General features: G+C 43.2%; 1 protein-coding gene across 1 annotated transcript in view; it reads left to right on the top strand.

Annotated features, from left to right (window-relative positions):
- The window catches only part of LOC142579577 (ankyrin repeat and BTB/POZ domain-containing protein 2), a 139458-nt gene extending 132916 nt beyond the window's left edge, over positions 1-6542 (top strand). The window contains exon 21 of the mRNA XM_075689942.1: positions 793-6542. The gene's annotated coding sequence lies outside the window, so the exon portion shown is untranslated. The remainder of the gene's footprint in view (positions 1-792) is intronic.
- The last annotated feature ends 15752 nt before the right edge of the window (positions 6543-22294 follow it).

Below are 22294 nucleotides of genomic sequence, written 5' to 3'. Positions count from 1 at the left end.
ATATTTAGCCTGACCACCTGGGATTTGTGGTCAGGGGTGTGAGAATATTCGGATCCTTCAAATAACGAGTGGAGTAATATGCAATTCGATTGGATCTCCGAATACGTCTTCTTTGTATGCAAGCTGACTCCTTATTTGTTCCTGATGCTCCATTTGCGCTTCTAATAAAGAACGCTTCATAACGTGCAATATAAAGGCAAAAGCTTGCTAACGTTATAAACAGTAGGATGTGAACATCGATTTGCACTGATTGGGAAAACGGCTGTTTATTATTCGACAACTAATCTGTATTCGAGTCCAGTAGATTCGTTTCTGACACCATTCAGCTCGTATTCCATTTGTTATCAGAAATGACTATTTTCACAGCCCTGTTTGCGGCAACCTCACGGATACGGACAGAATTGGCGAAAGTGCAGTGAAACCTGGGACATGGCACTGACGCAATCAGAACCGTGATTTAGACGCGAAATTTAAGTTTTCTCTACTAATAACCGTTATTTCTTGCCCAAACGAACTCTGGCGGAAGTTTAACGAGTTTAGTTTGGTTTGGTATTTGTTTTTGGCGTTCCTTGCTGTCTGTCCTTAAAAGTGTGGTTTTGTAAGTGGTCAACTTCTTCCCCTTTCTCTCATTTAGGTGTATAAGAGTGAATTCGGAGTAACCAGGGGTCTCGTATTCTTAGTAAAGAAGCTTAAATGCGTCAATTTTGACGAGTTTTGTTTACTGACTTGTTTTCGTGCTCTGAAGAAGGTATGTAAAGTCGTAGCAATGCCCTGTGCTTTCTTTCGTTGCAGGTATAAGCGGTGACTTGGAATTTTACGCATCATGCGACGACGTCCTGCCTGAACTCTGCCCCTGCGATATTGAAGAAAAAAAGAAATGAAGGAACTGGAGAAGACCCAACTCACACACGTCAGAACACCAAGATGACTACTTTGTGAACTTGTGAGCGCAGCTCCACCGGTACCGCGGACAGTAACGACGTAAACAACCATTCAAGTCTACAAATGCCAATATTTCTTCGGACATGTTCTCGAGAACTAACAGAACTACCCAGCGTGCCTTAGGAGTGTCGGTGCAGCAACTAGTGGATAAGACTCAGGACACTCTCTGTTCAATATTTGATGCCGTACGAAATGGTACGGCAACAGTGAATTATGCGCCAGGGACGCATGACTCTAGCATTGTAAGTAACGCGTGAGTGACAAGTTTCAATCCCAACTTATCTTTCACCCTTCTCGGAGCAGTGGCCCAAAGTTCGCATATTTTGACACTCTTCATAGGAGGCAGCTAACGCTAAGCTTCTGCCGCTTGGATTTTTTGTCCTTGCGGTGGTCTCGTAAAACTTTACCATGTCCAAGGCTCAGCGCAGCCGCATGTGGTTTTTTAAGTGAGGATGACGTTTTGACACGAAGGCATTTACTTAATTTTTGGCGCTCATCTATTCTGTCGGTTGTCTTTGCTAAGCCGTTGTAGGGGATAACTGTGTCTGGCTGTTCACAAACTCTCTGTTAGTTTAGCTGTAGGAAGCCTTATCCTTACTTGGTCTTGCATTAGCGCTCCATAAAAAAAGGTGTCACAAGAGTACTTCTTACCAGAAAACGACCACTGGGCGTCATGAAAAAGCGGAAAGCTTGATTGCGCCTCGACTCTAGCGGGGCGACAAGAACCACGTTAGGCATGTACAAAGTATTTCTGAAGTTAAGATGCAACAAGACCATCTAGAAATCCGTAAAAATGGAAACTTCGGATCGTGGTTAGACACTGTCTGCATTTCACGCTTCCTTTTTGACTTTAACCTTTATGCTTGCAACCCTAATACATTGGGACCAACTTAGCTGCAATTTCATCTATGAAACGAAATAGTAGTGCCATGTTGCGTGAATTTACTTTAATGTGTTCAGGAGCAAATGTGTATTGTTCTGCTTGACGGCTAGGTGCGCTGAAAGCATCTTGTTCAACGCGGTCACTGTTAATATCTTAGTAACAGTAACGTTACCAGCCGCTTTAACTTTCTCGCGTACATGGGCGGCCGTCAATTGCTGCTTGGTCAATACACTTTTTCCTCGGTCGCATGACCGTTAGGCCTCGGTGCCATATTCCACGATTTCTGAAGATAGCTGTCACCGGTGCTACATGTCCCGACTCTATGTCGACGTGACGATAAAGCGGTGTGTGGAACGCACTTAAGTCAAACTGCAGCTGCATGGTGAAACAACAGTTTGGCCTACGGGGACCGCTGTGCATCACTACCGCCACCCTGCCTTGTGCTACCTGCGCATGCGCGCCATGGCAAGGCTGACGCGCACGCTGCTGGCTAGTGGCCGTGCGGCGACAATGATTTCTGAGAGCTTCTAAAGGATGTTCATAGTGACGTCGGGACAGGTATCTTGGCAAGTAACTTGTTTTTGTACAGCGCAGGCGACGCACGGACAAAAGAAAAAAGAAAGAAGAAATTTGGCCAACAAACGAACTGTTTCTGAACGACGTGTGAGATAGTGCGTGTCCTGTGGTCTGCATATTGTCTACTCCGCGTATGTGCGGCCTTGAGTGTGCGGCTTTCAACAACCAACAACTCTGAAAGTAGTATGCGCCCTGACATGAATGGCGATTACGTGCATGGACCGTGCCAAGGACACCTGGTTGAGACAGAAGCGCGTACATCGCTAAAGAATTGTTTTTCTTCGAAAGCGGTGGGCCCTGGTTGATGTGCCTGATAATCGTTAACAGCTATAACGATGTTTAATGCTCTTGCATTTATGGCGTTTTGTAAAGGATTTAAATGAGCTTCGATTAGGTCGTTTCACAACTAACCGCCGCGGTGGCTTAGCGGCTGTGACGTTGCAGTGCTAAGAGCGAGGTCGCGGGTTCAATCCCCGACCGCGGGGGCCGCGTTTTGATGGCGGGGGGATGCAATAACGCTCATCTACCGTCCACTGGGTGCGCGTTCGAGAACGCCAGGTGGTCAAAGTTAATCAGGAGTCCCCCGCTACGTCGTGCCTGATAACTACATCGTGGTTTGTGCACGTAAAACCCTAGAATTTGCTTTTAAAAATAAATTTAAAGGAAGGTAATCAACACTTAAGGTAGATTGCCCTAATGACACTGACATTCCGCGTGGGACCATTCAAGTGTTTTCAGCGTGCCCCAAGTTTGGTGGAATATTTAGGGCGTGTCTACGTCTGTTTATCGCCTGCGCTGTAGAAAACCACTTCATCGCAGGGCATCTCACTGCTGGTGTGTGCCTCCGCTGTAACAAATAAACGGGACCGTAACGCGACCTAGAGCGTCGTGGTTGTGCCGTAAGGGCAAGGGGGCCGCCAAAAAGTAGGTTGCTTTGAGTCGCTGCCACTCAAATTAATCTTAGTCCTTCCCGTGTGTAAATAATTCCGAGTCCGTGATGCACAGTTTAGTGCAAAATAAAGTAATAATTGTATGCTCCTTATTGTCCAGGCCTGGCAGAATACTCGTCCGGTGTATTATTTGTTGATCTTCTCGAATTTTTGTGTGTGCTTATATCTGTGCATATTCTAGACAATGATAAGTGTATTCTTGTCCTTGTGCCGTCAGGAGCGGTATCGAGTGCTTTCTTCTTCGTGCTGAAAGAATCGCTGTGCAACTCGTTCACATTTTCGTTCTCCGCTAGTTTTCCGTATGTCGGACGGTCGAAAACTACGAATATTGATACAAATAAGAGTGTTACAGCGGTCGTGAATCTTGCACGAACGTATTTCTGAGGTCACATGCGATAACTTTAAATGGCTTAGGCTACAACTCATGTTTACTTTGTCTCGTTATCAAGTGAAGCCGCTTGCGGTAGTTTCTGAATTATTTGATTAAGAACAGGAAAGAAAGCGGATAGATCTTTCAATATTGATCGCATTTCGGGGGACTACTGTTATAACAGTCATCTTTACAGCGCGGTCATCTGCAGCGTTATCGGCTTTGGAGTGGTTCGCAGGTCCGACATTAAAAGGTGTCTGTGAAGAATTGGGACTTTCGCTCTTTATCGGGGCAGTTTCTTACCTGTCTTTGCCATTTTTCTTACTTGATCTTTTGTGCCAAGTTTAGGGTTTTTATCGGGTCTCTGCTACCATATTGCTTGCGGATTTATCATGAATTAGTTATCATTGATTCTTGCAGGAGTTGCTGTTCACTCCACATCGTGTGCTAAGAAAAATTTGGGTGTTCTATACCAAAAATATCTTATGCGGCTGGCAGCTTCAGTAGGTCAAATATCTAGGGCCAAATAGGGCACAGGATTTTCATTTGTTGTAATTAACGGTGTTTTACGTCGTCAAGAAAGCCACTACAAGTGCTTTTAACATTATTCCATCGTAGCTTTTTTGACGGATAATATGGGAATTCGATCTTGACGAAGGGGCCTTTCTTCCTCTTGCTGAGGCAAAAGAATTGATAAGTGATTCATTGCCTTTTTTTTAGGTGGATAAATTTTATCCCCATTGATAACAAGATAAGCCACAATGCTATTAACATGCATCGCTAAATAAGTGTCCTGATAAAGGACGGCACACACGTTGTCAGTTTGAAACTTTTCGCCGCTAGCTTGCTAATGCATCTTTAATAATTTCTCTTTGCCTGTTATTTTCCTACCACATTACAGCAATTCAAAGAGCATTTATAGAAGATTCATTACAAACACTAACATTCCTCATGGGACCAATCAAGTGTGTTCAGCCTTCGTTCGGCGATCTTTGTATGATAAATGCTTGTCACAATATCTTTGGAAGCGCCATTGTGTTACTGTAGCGTTTCCTTTTGTTTAGACGACCGGCGCAACACAGTTGATAGCCTTGTGGCCTCAGGCAAATAACAGTAAGGACAAGAAACGCCTTTCCGACACACTTATGTTCGTGTGCCAAACGATGTTAAGCTTCGGAGCGCTAACAATGTAACTTAATACATGTCACTTTGCCTTATATGAGATGACACACCTATAGTGTTCAGGGAAACGAACGGAGTCTAGAAGCCACACAATCGCGTGACCATTTCCCGTAGCATAAGTGCCATTGGGTTTTATTCCAGAACGACTTTACATTACGAGGACGGAAGCAGTCCTTTTTTGCTGACAGCTCCTGAACTGAATGTAGTCATTTCGTGTTGTCAGTCAACAAGTTACTCAACGCATCAATCAAGCAACTTTTTTACGAAGCTGATGCAGTATATACAAAGCGCAGACGCCCGAAACGAAACCAATGTACAAATTTGGACTAAAGAAGCGAATAATTGTAACTTAAACTAAGGAATGCATGGAGGCGTTCGAACAGTACACAAACCAACGTTCGTATTTAACCACGGGACAACAGTGGCAGTGTGAATTTAGGTCCCGTGCAAGAAAAGGAAAAGAAAGAAACAGGCACGGGAACGAATCAAATCTTGGTACAAATGTTTTCTGTACAGAAGCTTTAGTGCCATTCACTTGAAAATTGCACAGCTATGCGCTCTACTGTAGCAGATTTACCACAGCTTTCTTATTGCGGAAGATATTGTGGGCTGTGAACTGCACATTGAGAATGCCCAAATAATTCAGTGAGTTTGAAAAAGTTGGAAAACTGGTCAATGACCGCTACGAAATGGGTATTTTTGTCTTCGTAAGGTAAATCGTCTTACGTCAGCGTGCTCCGTTCAACATTCTGTGTGGGAGTGATGTTGGGAGTACGCCACGAGGAGATAGATATCTAAGCGAAATTGAAAAACAAATACTCGCCAAGTCCTTGCGAAGTTGTTGATGTCGCTGCCCCCTCAATAATTACATTTTTAAATGTTAATACTTCATGGTGGCTATTCAGACAGCCTTCTCGGCAAACTACCTCAGTGTGCATCTTCCGCGCCATTTAGATTTTTTTTTTTTAGTTTATGAAGCGCAGGAACCGCTCGCGCCATGTCTGAACTTTGTACATAAGACACTTCTGTTATCCCACCGAAATTAGATTTCTGCGCTTACCTTTCAAAAGCACGCGTACGTATCACGTTCATGGCTTCGAGCGTCATTACTGTGCGGATTCAACCACCGAGGGGGAATGGTAGATAACTTTGTATATTGCTTTTTCTTGCACATGTAGTTGATTATATTCTTTGCGAAGAGCGCTGCGTTTTTTCATTGTCTAAACCTTTGGTACCGTCCACGGGCGGACTCGAAGCGTCCGAGGCGTGATGGCTGGAGCACGAATAGTTTATTCGCCTAATGTTTGTCGAAGGGGACTTTCGTAAAGCGTTAAAATATGACTCGGTGTTGTGCATGCGTCTCCCATTTTGTCCAACACACAGGGTTTGTCCTACGTGCAAACTCGATATATGTAATGTGTTGTCCTCTAGCTGCTGATGGTCATAAGGACATCTTTGAACAGGCCTTCTGCACGAAAAAGTAAGAAAAAAAACGGAATAATCACAAATGCCACGTTCGGAGCTTCTGCAGCTCTGAATATTTTCTTTCTCGTGATCACTTACTGGCATTCGAGTAACAGAATTAACACCACTGTTTCGACATCTGTGAACCGAAAATAAAGTATTTTTGACGAACGTATCTTCCATGTTTCTTTATTACATGCTCGGCGCGCACAATGGACGCCTGTTTCGCTTTCTTCTTGTGTTTTCGCTGTCCTACCTCTAGGTGTTGCGTGCGCGTAACTGTTACTCGAGCTTTGCGTATCTCGTACTGGTACGCAGGTTTCACCAAGACTATCACTAACTTCAATGAAAAGGCTATGGTAGCTACTCAAATGGTGTTTGCACAGGTGGCTTATGCGCTTTTGTGGTGACAACTTCGCGTACGAGCCAGCAAATACACATTTACCATGAAGATGTTAGCTAATTTCTTTTTAATGCGCAAGCAATTCTATATGTCGGATCTAGTCCGATAAGGTTGATAACCACAAATAAGGGTTGATAAGGGTTTATATTGGTCGGATTAGGTTTCGTGGCACTGATAATGGCACCGGGCTCCGTGGAGATGAGCGTGTGGCCCAATGCTTACGCGTGCTTAGAGAAATTTCTGCGCGATATTTTTTTTTAATTTCGTGGTCATTTTGTGCGTTTTTATTCGAAACTTTAGGACAATAGCACTCGAGGACTACTCCGTTTATTTGACACTTCTGAAGCATTTGCGTTCTGAGATATCAAAAAATTTGAGCGCTCAAACGCTAAATTCCGCGGAGGCGGGAGTCCCGGCACAATATCATGAACACCCCTTCACACGTGACATAGCTGATTCCGTATAGCACGCTAGTTTGGAATCTGGGCGATGATAACTGCGTTCCACATCTCGGATGGGCAGAAGAAAACTGGCTTCCCGCTTTCCTCGCAATCAGCTGTTCACAAGATGGCCGCATGCTTTTATCTTGACTGTCCTCCTCGCAATCAGCTGTTCACAAGATGGCCGCATGCTTTTATCTTGACTGTCCTCTCTGAAAGCGAAATTAACGTATACTGATCGTTCTCGGAACGTTAACACTTTGGAAATGTTTAATAAGATGGAGTTGTCTTCGAATACAATGGTCTTATATGTTAAATATAATTATATGCTATAATCGCGAAACCTAAAGTAATTAACAAAGCTTTCTTACGTTCTCCTTAGCCATACTTGGTCGCTAAAATTGTGTTTTCCAAAGCGCGTAAACTACCTGTGAAAAGTTCATGTACGAATCTAGCATAGCGTTTTTATTAAATGGCTGATAGTTTAAATTTGAGAACATTGTATCTCTGTTTCTTTTACGAATATATGTATATATTATGTTCTGAAATCTGACATGCCAGAATGATAGTTGTGCAGTGTGAGGATACTCTTGAAATCGCAACAGCAATCCCAAATTACTAGTAAAGCCTAAAGAAAGGAATGAGCTGCTTCATAACCCTGACTTCGCTGTCGAATTGCTTGGCCCGCAGTATGGTTAGTTCAGCACAATACGTTGGCGGGCTAATTGGTGCGAATCCATAATTACTTAGTTTAGCGCAAAACAGCACGACTACTTTGTTTAGCGCCTTGTCCTGTCGTCTTTCTTGTGTCCGTTGTTTTGCGCTAAACAAAGTAAGTATGGTCACTGTCGTGTAAGCGTACAGTGTCAGGTTGTAGTTACGATGAAGAACACAGCAGGGAAACTGTGAATCATGAAACTAACTTTTTATTGTGCAAACATGCGCTCAGAAAAAGTAAGTAATAGTCGAGCACATCGATAGGGGCGAGCACAGTCGGCGATCGTCGAATATAGATGACTCGGCAAAGGTTCCAGCGTAATCGCTGGTGCCCGCGGGCCTTCCAGATCATACTACACAATTCGCGTCGCTCATGCAATAAGATTACTCAAGGTTCGGTGACAGCAGACGCAACGGATAGAGTCAAAGATAACTTTCGAGTAAGCTTCCATGTTAATAATAATAATATTTGGGGTTTTACGTGCCAAAACCACTTTCTGATTATGAGGCACGCCGTAGTGGAGGACTCCGGAAATTTTGACCACCTGGGGTTCTTTAACGTGCACCTAAATCTAAGCACACGGGTGTTTTCGCATTTCGCTCCCATCGAAATGCGGCCGCCGTGGCCGGGATTCGATCCCGCGATCTCGTGCTCAGCAGCCCAACACCATAGCCACTGAGCAACCACGGCGGGTATTTGTTGCAGCTTGCCCCGTCCATAAATTGCTTACATGTAATTGTTTACTGAAAAAAAAGGAACTCAATCGCAGAGAGGATTGCCGTGTAATGTTATGTTATGGAGGGGCGTCTTGCGCTCAGTGATAACGTTATGTTGTTAGCGGATGAAATGCGGTCCCCGAGTAAAGGATAAATAAGTGTATATGTCAATAGCATTAACAACTGCTAACAAATCCAACCATGGACGAGAGCGCAAACACGCGTGCGGAGGTATGTAGATGTTCTAAATTCGAATGAACTTACCTTCAGGAGCGCTGTGAAGTCGCCCAGTTCGCACTCAGTGTTAATTTTGTCGCCCACGTCGTCAGAATTTAGCTTAGACGTTCCGTCACTAGTATCTTATGTATGGCATAACGATTACAATGGTTCTTTCCTTTTATAGAAGCATTATAAATAAAGAGCGTGTGTCGAGACATTTGAGAACAAGCGCCATCGGAGTGGAAACAAATATATAACGAGGCTCTTTAACCGGATGAGTTTATATATATATATATATATATATATATATATATATATATATATATATATATATATATATATATATATATATATATATATATATATATATACATATATATATATATATATATATATATATATATATATCGCTTCCTTTGCTATTTCTGCATTCCGCTAGAAACTGAAGAACCCAAACAAAGGGAAGCGTTGCAAATGCTGCATGACAGCGGATGTGTAGTTTCATTTTACACTCAGATGTGAGATTTGTCACCGCTGACTATTCGCTATTCGGATGAGCCAGAATGCCTTCAACAGAAATGAAGCTGCGGTTCGGACGCTTCAAATGTGGCCGTGATTCCCGAAACAAAGCGCTTGGTGCCGGTGCTCTGCCCAGTGCATTAAATGGAAGAAGAAACTTTGGAATACATGCTCCACGTTTGAAATTGCACACGTTTAAGTACCTAGGCGTCTCCTGCGTTGCGTTTTGCAGACTCTTGAGTAAATGCATCTAGAAAAAAAATTCTTTTTTTGGCTGGATGCATACCGCCCAGACCTTATAACGGTCTCAGCACTTAGCCAGAGAGAGAGAGAGAGAGAGAGAAAAAAAAAGAATTATAAATGGGAGGCTGACAGCTTAACCAGGACTGAGCCCTGTTGACTAGCCTGCAGCAGGAGAACGGGAGGAAAATATTCAGGGAAGGCGAGAAAGCCAAGCGTGTATGCACATTGTGGTCGCCGAGGTAATGTAATTCTCCGCGTTGTGTCACAAACGGACTCTCAGTCCGACTGCTTTCAGAAATCGCAGCAGTTCTTTGCGGCCTTTTGCAGCTGTGACATGTGAGACTATGGTTACACAATCTTGTTCAACGAGGAAGGACTTCTGCCAAAATGGTTTAGAATTGTGCGGAGAGCAAGCCTTTCCTCTGCAAATGATGAGCGGTAGCGCAGAACGTGTTCCGCAGATTCCTCACAGCCACGAGCATTACAATCTGTGGTAATGATGATTATAAAGAATGTGTATGCTTGAGCAAAAGCAACGTCCTGGCGCAAGTGACATAGCAGCGACTCTTCGCTTCGGAAAGAACCAGTTAACAGATGCAGTCGCATAGAAGGGTCGACGGAGTGCAAACGGTGGTGAGTGAAACCAGGTGAGTGCCACTTGTGCAATGTCGTATCATATGCTCATTTGCGTAGGTGTTGGGATGCGTCAGTTAATGATGGAGTTGTGGAAACAAAGTTTGTTCCTTTACATGTGTTTTTGCAGCAGCTTCGTCGACGCGATCGTTGCTAGAGATACCACAATGATCCAGCAGCCACTGAAACAAAATGTTGCATCCTTTCGCCATCATGTGGTGGTCCGTTATCTTGTATCTGTTACACGAGTTGTTCACAGGCGCCGCGGCAAATAGCTCACAATGAGAACGTTGCCCGCCAATTAGCCGGTTGTTGAGTAATGTGATCAGCGGTTCGTCGTAGCACAATAGCCGCAGCCGTCCATGTCGTGACGTGATGAACTCTCTATTTCGTGTTCATCAATCTTGATGGGATAACTATAATGCACTGGTGAAGGTGGTCTAAGTGTAATAACCATCAGCGCATTTGCGGACTTGGAAAAAACTGGAAACGTGTAAGCAATCCAGAGTTGCTTGGTCCTATTTACAAGTAGGGAGGCCAACCTTCTTTCGTAACACACGTAATGGCACACTTCATTCTGTGGACACCATAAGGATGACGACGAGCCTGCTAAGGCTGTGAAACTTAATGGCAGGGCGCATCTCCAAGTGTTAAAGGTCGAGAATGATGCCTGCCGTCGTCGTTCTGGCAGACATGCAAGATAGTTCTACTGCATTCGTGAAATGTGACGAATATGTGCTAGATCAGCGTTTCAGTGGCAGGGTACGTCGGGATCAGATCGTCTCGAGCCATGCTGCTGTTGCGTAGAAAATGCATCTAATAGACCGAAGCACGTGCAAAGGGTTGCCTTAATGCTTGCCTTAAAACGCTATGATGGTGTTTATGGCAGCTAAGTGACTTGCAGCGAATTTACCTTATTGACTTTGGAGCTTTTATTGGTTATGCTTTTAGGGACACGTACGACCTCAGAAATGAAATAATGTGTAGTGTTCGTGCCCATGTGCGTGCTTGTTTATTCGAGTGACCTTCCACGTACGTTTGCAAAAGTTGCTTATTGCTTTATTGAGCTTGCACACGTTGTCATTTAATCATTAAACAATTAACAGATCGCAGCTGACGACAAATAGTTACCAACATTTATAACTGGAACACGATATTGAATTGAAGCGCTTATTGACACAGCCAAAGACTAGAAGCCGACAGGACGAGCGCTAACTCTCAACTAAAGTTTTTTGTATTTAAATGGTCAACATTGTATATATATATATATATATATATATATATATATATATATATATATATATATATATATATATATATATATATATAGGTGATTGCAAATACCGCAGCATATGAACATGACAAAGTTTGAAGACATCAGCTAAACATATCAAGAGGTAGGGAAGCCAAAAAGCAAAGAACAAAAAGACACTACTTGAGATTAACACACGTTCTCTGAAGATATTCAAATTCGCATTCTAACAGAGGCAAGGATGCGTGGCTAACGCAAGTCCCTTCTAGTCTCTTGATGTGAAGTGACTCGATTATTTCCCTTGTGGTTTGGCATTTGTGTCTTGAAATAATTTTTGTGTCTTCGAACAAAGTTTTACAACCGCAATTGAAACAATGCGACGCTGGATGTGAAGCATTATGGTTTGCGTTCTTGTACTGATAGTATTAACACACCTGCCGCTCTGAACAATGTACGTTTTCCCGCACTTAGGCGAAATTTGATAAACTATACCAGTGTTACAAGGCACAAAAGGGGACACGTACATGTCTAACGCCGGAATCATTTTTTTCTTTTTTTTTTTTGCCACTCTGTTCAAGTTTGCCATTTATCATAGGACAGATGATAGAAAATTTTCGGGGGGCCGAGAAAACTGTATTGACGTCATACCTATCATATCCTGTGCATTTGTTATCACTAACGTGCGAAAAGTTTTTGAAATGAGTAAAAAGCCCCACTATGAAACAAGAAAAAGAGAAAAAGGAAATGTTTGCTGCCCTATGCACATACGTTGTCCCATGGTTTACGGAATGCAGCCAATAGATATGACGCCCGACCGCGGATCCGGGTCATGACACTGAAACAATCAGAAGAATAAGAATGGGCTGGGGTGTGTTTGGCAGGCATTCTCAGATCATGAACAGCAGGTTGCCATTATCCCTCAAGAGAAAATTGTACAACAGTTGTGTCTTTCCAGTACTTACCTACGGGGCAGAAACTTGGAGGCTTACGAAAAGGGTTCTACTTGAGGACAACACAACGAGCTATGGAAAGAAGAATGATGAGTGTAACGTTAAGGGATAAGAACAGAGCAGACTGGGTGAGGTAACAAACGCGAGTTAATGACATATTAGTTGAAATCAAGAGCATGGAAAAGGCATGTAATGAGGAGGGAAGATAACTGATGGTCATTGAGGGTCATGGACTGGATTCCAAGAGAATCGAAGCCTAGCAGGAGGTGGCAGAAACTTAGGTGGGCGGATGAGATTTAGAAGTTTGCAGGGGCAACATGGCCACAATTAGGACATGACGGGAGTAGTTGGAGAAGTATGGGAGAGGTCTTTGCCCCGCAGTGGGCGTAGCCAGGCTGATAATGATGACGACAATGATGATAACATATTTTGATAGTTTCAATAAAAAAATTTAGCTGAGAGTTAGCGCTCGTCCTGTCTGATTCTAGTCTTTGTCTGTGTCAATTCGCGTTACAATTCCAGATCATGTTACCGTACCAACTCGCCCAACTTACAATACTTTTGCTTTATAACTGTACACAGATAAATTCCAGGAACTTTAGACTGTGGCAAGGCCGCCCTTAATGACGTTCCTTGGCTTGTACGGAGCGCACTGCTTCTTCAGAGGCCGACGTAAAGGTACCCAAATCGAAATTTCTGCCGTGGGTTGACCCGCTCGGCGAGGTCGCCCAGCTCAGTGTCCGCGACCACCAGATACCTGGGCGACACAGGCAGATTTTCAGTGAACAAGCGGTTTCGAATATCATTTACGGATTGTTGCTTGCAGCGCTCACGAGTGCATTCAATGAACTAAATACGAGTAGGCTTCTGTGAACCTTAAAAAGTAGAACAAAGAATAAAAGTTACCTCAGGCTGGCTCCTATTGAATGAACGGCCCCTATTGTGTGAACGGCGACTTAGGGAAAAATGACTTGTTTTGTATAAAACGTACTTTGAAAAGATGGCGACGCAGAAAAATAAAGAACTACATTTTTCTTCCACATTTTGTTTTGTCGTGAACATGCTTGGAGGGTCCATGAAATACAGTAGCACGCCAATGTGTGTAAATAGTCAGCCCCCCCCCCCCCCCCTCCTCGTGAATTTCTCGATGGAACGATGTGCCTAAAACAGTTATTTATTGCGATTCCAGGACCATGCCTACGTGCGTTGCTTTCTCCACAATTTTTCTTGTGTCTGCTTTTGTTTGTTTGCTTTCCTTCGCTTTATGCATTGTTTTTTGTGTGATCGATTCCACTATATGTCAAGTGCCAGCTGCAATAATGCCCTGTTGGCGCTGTAGATAGTTAGTAATAAATAGACAAACCGTTAATACGAGTTAATTGGCAATAAGCGCCAACTCTGCAGCTCTTTCCAATATTTGCGAATCTCAAATGCATTCAAATGAAAACCAGGCAGAGCATATTAAAATGAGCCTTCCTGGGTACCATTCGAGCATTTCGTACTACGATTTCAGACGTTCGTAGATGTCCTTATCGGCGTGTTCGATGTAGTAACAGCAGTAATGAATGGTAGTGTGGCACAAAACCCGGTACCAGACGTTAAAATCTGTTTTTTTTTTTGTGGACGCAGTATTTTAACATGGTAATTTTTCGGAGATATTTTTCGGAGTGAAACATTTTGCACACGTACAATCCATATGGGCAGTTATCTTTTATGATAAAGAAAATACAGGTTATCTCCTCAGAAGTCTACTTTGAAATATGACGAAAGTGCATCTATCACTCGTAATGCATAGATGCATAGATAGGGATACCGTTGAGCACTAAAGAAAATTGTATGGGCTCTATAACATAGACGAGGAAGTGGAGGCTTGCCATTAACGGTAATCAAAGTGAAAGTAAATCCACATGACCTATGACACGCTTGAACTAAATAGGCAGCCGACTTTCCAATTAAAGAAGATAAATTACGGTCATCGAGAAGGCCCAACATTGAAGTTGGTAGCATCGTTTGCGTGTGGAATCAGACCAGCGAAGAAATAGAATGGTAATTCATATTAGTAAATGTAAAATGTAGTCAAAGTGGTTGGATATGATCATTAACCATCAAGCGACCTAACGAGAAGCACTCCGTTTAGGCTGTTTGCCTTTTCTTACTATCTACCGTGCGCCGAATGCTGACAGGCTACTTATGTGCATACAGCGAGGTGCTACTCTGATTTTGATAAGTGTCTCATGTTTTATTTTAAATGTTCTTGCTTTTATTTCCTAGTCTCTTTCTTATTTTTTAAGCGCTGGCATTGTCACGTCATTTAGCTGGCTGAATTCTGACATTTCTGGCACAACTGAGGAAGCGCAGTGTGGATTAAGTATCGATATTTCGTACGTTGGAAACCTAGTGAAAACCTAGTGGAAACGGTATTTCCCTGGGCTATATATAGGCTAGTGTTATTTTTTTCAATTTTTCCGATAGAACTATTCTTCGGCTATTCGGTTATTTATCGCATAATTCGGCCTCTACGCATGCGTGGGGATTGGTGTAGGCTGAGATCGAGTGATTAAAAGCAAAATTTTCGAACCTGGCTGAGACGATATTTCGCTGGGCTATATAGGCTTAGTGTTTTTCCAATTTTTCCGACACAATTATTCTTCGCCTATTTCTTTTTTTATCGCGTAATTGGGCTTCTACGCGTGCGTGGGGTATGGTGTAGGAAGAGAACGAGCGATTTAGAGCGAACTTTCGAACCTGGCGGAGACGTAATTTCCCTGCGCTATAGGCTTAGTGTTTTTCCAATTTTTCCGATACAATTATTCTTTGCCTATTTGTGTATCTATCGGGTAATTCGGCCTCTACGCATGCGTGGGAAGTGATGTAGGCAGAGAACGAGCGATTTAGAGCGAACTTTTCGAACCTGGTGGAAACGGTATTTCGCTGGACTATTGGCTTAGTGTTTTTCCAATTTTTCAGATACAAGTATTCTTCGCCTATTTGTTTATTTATCGCGTAATTCGGCCTCTACGCATGCATCAAAAGTGGTGTAGGCTGAAAACGAGTGATTTAGATCGAACTTTTCGAAACTGGCGGAGGCGTTGTTTCTCTGGGCTGTAGGCTTAGTTTTCTTCCAATTATTCCGATACAATTATTCTTCTGCTATTCATTTATTTATCGCCCAATTAGGCCTCTACGCATGCGTGAGGAGTGCCGTAGGAAGAGAACGAGCGATTTAGAGGGAACATTTCGAACCTGGCGGAGACGTCATTTCCCTGGGCTATAGGCTCAGTGGTTTTGCAATTTTTCCGATACAATTATTATTCGCCCATTCGTTTATTTATCGGGTAATTCGGCCTCTGCGCATGCGTCGGAAGTGGCGTAGGGAGAGAACGAACGATTTATACCGAACTTTTCGAACATGGCGGAGGCATTTTTTCCCTGGGCTATAGGCTTAGTGTTTTTTCAATTTTTCCGCTAGCATTATTCTTCGCCTATTCGGGTTTTTATCGCGCAATTCGGCCTTTACGCATGCGCAGGGAGTGCTGTAGGCAGAGAACAGAAGATTTAGAGCGAACTTTTCGACCCTTGCTGAGGCGATATTTCCCTGGGCTATAGGCTTAGTGTTTTTCCAAGTTTTCTGATAGAATTATTCTTCTCCTATTCATTTATTTATCGCGTAATTAGGCCTCTACGCGTGCGTGCGGAGTGCTGTAAGCAGAGAACGAGCGATTTAGACCGAACTTTTCGAACCTGGCTGAGAGGATATTTCCCTGGGATATAGGCTTAGTGTTTTTACAATTTTTCCGATACAATTATTCTTCGCATATTTCTTTAATTATCGCTTAATTGGGCTTCTACACGTGCGTGGGGTATGGTGTAGAAAGAGCACGAGCGATTTAGAGCGAATTTTCGAACATGGCGGAGACGTCATTTCCGTGGGCTGTAGGCTTAGTGTTTTTCCAATTTTTCCGATACAATTATTCTTTGCCTATTCGTTTATGTATCGCGTAATTCGGCCTCTACGCATGCGCGGGAAGTGGTGTAGGCAGAGAGCGAGCGATTTAGAGCAAACTTTTCGAACCTGGCGGAGGCGTTATTTCCCTGGGCTATAGGCTGTCTTTTTGCGATTTTTCCGATACATTTATTCTTCGCCTATTTATTTATTGATCGCGTGATTGCGCCTCTATGCATGCGTGGGGAATGGTGTAAACTTAGATCGACTGATTTAAAGCGCACTTCTTGAACCAAGCTGAAACGATATTTCCCTGGGCTATAGGCTTAGTGTTTTCAATTTTCCTGATACAATTATTCTTCGCCTAATTGTTTATTTATCGCGTAATTCGGCCTCTACGCGTGTGTGGGGAGTGCTGTAGGCAGAGAACAAGCGATTTAAGGCAAAATTTTTGAACCTGGCTGAGAGAATATTTCCCTGGGCTATAGGCTCAGTGTTTTTCCAATTTTTCCGATACAATTATTCTGCTCCTATTCGTTTAAATTTCGCGTAGTTCGGCCTCTATGCATGCGTGGGGACTGGTGTAGGCTGAGATCGAATGATTTAAAGCGAAATTTTCGAACCTGGTTGAGAGGATATTTCCCTGGCCTATATATAGGCTAGTGTTCTTTTTTTCAATTTTTCCGATAAAACTATTCTTCGGCTATTCGGTTATTTATCGCATAATTCGGCCTCTACGCATGCGTGGGGATTGGTGTAGGCTGAGATCGTGTGATTAAAAGCAAAATTTTCGAACCTGGCTGAGACAATATTTCCCTCGGCTATAGGCTTAGTGTTTTTCCAATTTTTCCGATAGAAATATTCTTTGCCTATTCGTGTATTTATCGGGTAATTCGGCCTCTACGCATGCGTGGGAAGTGATGTAGGCAGATAACGAGCGATCTAGAGCGAACTTTTCGAACCTGGTGGAAACGGTATTTCCCTGGACCATTGGCTTAGTGTTTTTCTAATTTTTCAGATACAAGTATTCTTCGCCAATTCGTTTATATATCGCGTGATTCGGCCTCTACGCATGCATCGGAAGTGGTGTAGGCTGAGAACGAGTGATTAATATCGAACATTTCGAACCTGGCAGAGGCATTGTTTCTCTGGGCTGTAGGCTTAGTGTTCTCCCAATTATTCCGATACAATTACTCTTCTCCTATTCATTTCTTTATCGCGTAATAAGGCCTCTAGGCATGCGTGCGGAGTGCTGTAGGTAGAGAACGAGCGATTTAGAGCGAACTTATCAAATCTGGCGGAGACGTCATTTCCCAGGGCTATAGGCTTGGTGTTTTTCCAATTTTTCCGATAGAATTATTCTTCGCCTATTCGTTTATTTATCGCTTAATTCGGCATCTACGCGCACGTGGGGAGTGCTGTAGGAAGAGAACGAGCGATTAATAGGGAACATTTCGAACCTGGCGGAGACGTCATTGCCCTGGGCTATAGGCTCAGTGGTTTTCCAATTTTTCCGACACAATTAATATTCGCCTATTCGTTTATTTATCGGGTAATTCCGCCTCTACGCATGCGTCGGAAGTGGCGTAGGGAGAGAACGAGCGATTTATACCGAATTTTTCGAACCTGGCGGAAGCATTATTTTCCTGGGCTATAGGCTTAGTGTTTTTTCAATTTTTCCGCTAGCATTATTCTTCGCCTATTCGGGTTTTTATCGCGCAATTCGGCCTATACGCATGCGCGGGGAGTGCTGTAGGCAGAGAACAGGATATTTAGACCGAACTGTTCGAACCTGGCTGAGATGATATTTCCCTGGGATTAGCGTTCTTTTCAGTTTTCCCGATAGAATTCTTCGCCTATTCGTTTATATATCGCGTAATTAGGCCTCTAAGCGTGCGTACGGAGTGCTGTTAGCAGAGAACGAGCGATTTAGAGCGAACTTTTCGAAACTGGCGGAGGCGTTATTTCCCTGGGCTATAGGCTTAGTGTTTATTTTTTCAATTTTGCGATAAAATAATTCTTCGCCTATTCGTTTATTTATCGCGTAATTCGGCCTCTACGCATGCGTGGGGATTGGTGTAGGATGAGATCGAGCGATTTAAAGCAAAATTTTCGAACCTGGCTGAGAGGATATTTCCCTGGTCTATAGGCTTAGTGTTTTTCCAATTTTTCCGATACAATTATTCTTCGCATATTTCTTTATTTGTCGCTTAATAGGGCTTCTACACGTGCGTGGGGTATGGTGTAGAAAGAGCACGAGCGATTTAGAGCGAATTTTTAAACATGGCGGAGACGTCATTTCCGTGGGCTATAGGCTTATTGTTTTTCCAATTTTTCCGATACAATTATTCCTTGCCTATTCGTTTATGTATCGTGTAATTGGGCTTCTACGCGTGCGTGGGAAATGGTGTAGGAAGAGCGCGAGCGATTTAGAGCGAACTTTTCGAACCTGGCGGAGACGTCATTTGCCTGGGCTATAGGCTTAGAATTTTTCCAATTTATCCGATAGAATTATTCTTTGCCTATTCGTTTATTTATCGCGCAATTCAGCATCTACGCATGCGTGGGGATTGGTGTAGGCTGAGATCGAGTGATTAAAAGCAAAATTTTCGAACCTGGGTGAGAGGATATTTCCCTGGGCTATAGGCTTAGTGTTTTTCCAATTTTTCCGATACAAGTATTCTTCGCCTATTCTTTTATTTATCGTGTAATTCGGCATCTAGGCATGCGTGCGGAGTGCTGTAGGAAGAGAACGAGCGATTTAGAGCGAACTTTTCGAACCTTGTGAAGACGTCATTTCCTTGGGCTATAGGCTTAGTGTTTTTCCACTTTTTCCGATACAATTATTATTCGCCTATTCGTTTATTTATCGCGTAATTCGGCATCTACGCATGCGTGCGGAGTGCTGTAGGCAATGAACAAGCGATTTAAAGCAAACTTTTTGAACCTGGCTGAGACGATATTTCCCTCGGCTATTGGCGTAGTGTTTTTCCAATTTTTCAGAGACTATTATTCTTCGCCTATTCCTTTATTTATCGCGTAATTCGGCCTCTACGCATGCGTGGGAAGTGGTGAGGGCCGAGAACGAGCAATTTAGAGCGAACTTTTCGAATCTGGCTGAAACGATATTTCTCTGGGCTATAGGCTTAGTGTTTTTCCAATTTTTCCGATAGAAGTATTCTTCGCCTACTCGTTTATTTATCGCGTAATTCGGCATTTACGCATGCGTGCGGAGTGCTGTAGGAAGAGAACGAGCGATTTAGAGCGAACTTTTCGAATCTGGCTGAAACGATATTTCCCTGGGCAATAGGCTTAGTCTTTTTTCAATTTTTCCGATAGAAGTATTCTTCGCCTATTCGTTTATTTATCGCGTGATTCGGCATCTACGCATGCGTGCGGAGTGCTGTAGGCAATGAACAAGCGATTTAAAGCAAACTTTTGGAAACTGGCTGAGCCGATATTTCCCTTGGCTATAGGCGTAGTGTTCTCCCAATTTTTCAGAGAATATTATTCTTCGCCTATGCCTTTATTTATCGCGTAATTCGGCCTCTACGCAAGTGTGGGAAGTGGTGAAGCCCGAGAACGAGCAATTTAGAGCGAAGTTTTCGAATCTGGCTGAAACGATATTTCTCTGGGCTATAGGCTTAGTGTTTTTCCAATTTTTCCGATACAATTATTCTTCCATATTTCTTTTATTATCGCTTAATTGGGCTTCTACACGTGCGTGGGGTATTGTGTAGAAAGAGCACGAGCGATTTAGAGCGAATTTTCGAACATGGCGGAGAGGTCATTTCCGTGGGCTATAGGCTTAGTGTTTTTCCAATTCTTCCGATACAATTATTATATGCCTATTTTTTTATGTATCGCGTAATTTGGCCTCTACGCATGCGTGGGAAGTGGTGTTGGCAGAGAACGAAGGATTTAGAGCGAACTTTTCGAACCTGACGGAGACATCATTTGCCTGGGCTATACGCTTAGCGTTTTTCCAATTTATCCGAAAGAATTATTCTTTGCCTATTCGTTTATTTATCGCGCAATTCGGCCTCTACGCATGCGTGGGAATTGGTGTAGGCCCAGAACGAGCAATTTAGAGCGATCTTTTCGAATCTGGCTGAAACGATATTTCCCTGGGCTATAGGCTTAGTGTTATTCCAATTTTTCCGACAGAAGTATTCTTCGCCTATTCGTTTATTTATCGCGTAATTCGGCATCTACGCAAGTGTGCGGAGTGCTCTAGGCAATGAACAAGCGATTTAAAGCAAACTTTTTGAACCTGGCTGAGACGATATTTCCCTCGGCTATTGGCGTAGTGTTTTTCCAATTTTTCAGGGACTATTATTCTTCGCCTATTCCTTTATTTATCGCGTAATTCGGCCTCTACGCATGCGTGGGAAGTGGTGAAGGCCGAGAACGAGCAATTTAGAGCGAACTTTTCGAATCTGGCTGAAAGGATATTTCTCTGGGCTATAGGCTTAGTGTTTTTCCAATTTTTCCGATACAATTATTCTTCGCATATTTCTTTTATTATCGCTTAATTGGGCTTCTACACGTGCGTGGGGTATGGTGTAGAAAGAGCACGAGCGATTTAGAGCGAATTTTCGAACATGGCGGAGACGTCATTTCCGTGGGCTATAGGCTTAGTGTTTTTCCAATTTTTCCGGTACAATTATTCTTTGCCTATTTTTTTATGTATCGCGTAATTTGGCCTCTACGCATGCGTGGGAAGTGGTGTTGGCAGAGAACGAAGGATTTAGAGCGAACTTTTCGAACCTGGCGGTGACGTTATTTCCCTGGGCTTTAGGATTAATCTTTTTCCAATTTTTCCGATAGAAGTATTCTTCGCCTATTCGTTTATTTATCGCGTAATTCGGTATCTACGCATGCGTGCGGAGTGCTGTAGGCAATGAACAAGCGATTTAAAGCAAACTTTTCGAAACTGGCTGAGACGATATTTCCCTCGGCTATAGGCGTAGTGTTTTTCCAATTTTTCAGAGAATATTATTCTTCGCCTATTCCTTTATTTATCGCGTAATTCGGCCTCTACGCATGCGTGGGAAGTGGTGAAGGCCGAGAACGAGCAATTTAGAGCGAACTTTTCGAATCTGGCTGAAACGATATTTCTCTGGGCTATAGGCTTAGTGTTTTTCCAATTTTTCCGATAGAAGTATTCTTCGCCTACTCGTTTATTTATCGCGTAATTCGGTATCTACGCATGCGCGCGGAGTGCTGTAGGCAGAGAACAGGAAATTTAGAGCGAACTTTTCGAACCTTGTTGAGGCGATATTTCCCTGGGCTATAGGCTTAGTGTTTTTCCAATTTTCCAACACAATTATTCTTCTCCTATTCATTTACTTATCGCGTAATTAGGCCTCTACGCATGCGTGCGGAGTGCTGTAGGAAGAGAACGAGCGATTTAGAGCGAACTTTTCGAAGCTGGCGGAGGCGTTATTTCCCTGGGCTATAGGCTTAGTGTTTACTTTTTCAATTTTGCGATACAATAATTCTTCGCCTATTCGTTTATTCATCGCGTAACTCGGCCTCTACGCATGCGTGGGGATTGGTGTAGGATGAGATCGAGTGATTTAAAGCAAAATTTTCGAACCTGGAGGAGACGGCATTTCCCTGGGCTTTAGGCTTAGCGTTTTTCCAATTTTTCCGGTAGAATTATTCTTCGCCTATTCCTTTATTTGTCGCGTAATTCGGCCTCTACGCATGCGTGGGAAGTGGTGAAGGCCGAGAGCGAGCAATTTAGAGCGAACTTTTCGAATATGGCTGAAACGATATTTCTCTGGGCTATAGGCTTTGTGTTTTTCCAATTTTTCCGATAGAAGTATTCTACGCCTACTCGTTTATTTATCGCGTAATTCGGCGTCTACGTATGCGTGCTGAGT

The sequence above is a fragment of the Dermacentor variabilis genome, chromosome 4 (assembly GCF_050947875.1).
Source record: "Dermacentor variabilis isolate Ectoservices chromosome 4, ASM5094787v1, whole genome shotgun sequence".
Classification (NCBI taxonomy): domain Eukaryota; kingdom Metazoa; phylum Arthropoda; class Arachnida; order Ixodida; family Ixodidae; genus Dermacentor; species Dermacentor variabilis.
Note: the sequence above shows the minus strand (reverse complement) of the source record. Positions and strands in the feature narration are given on the sequence as shown.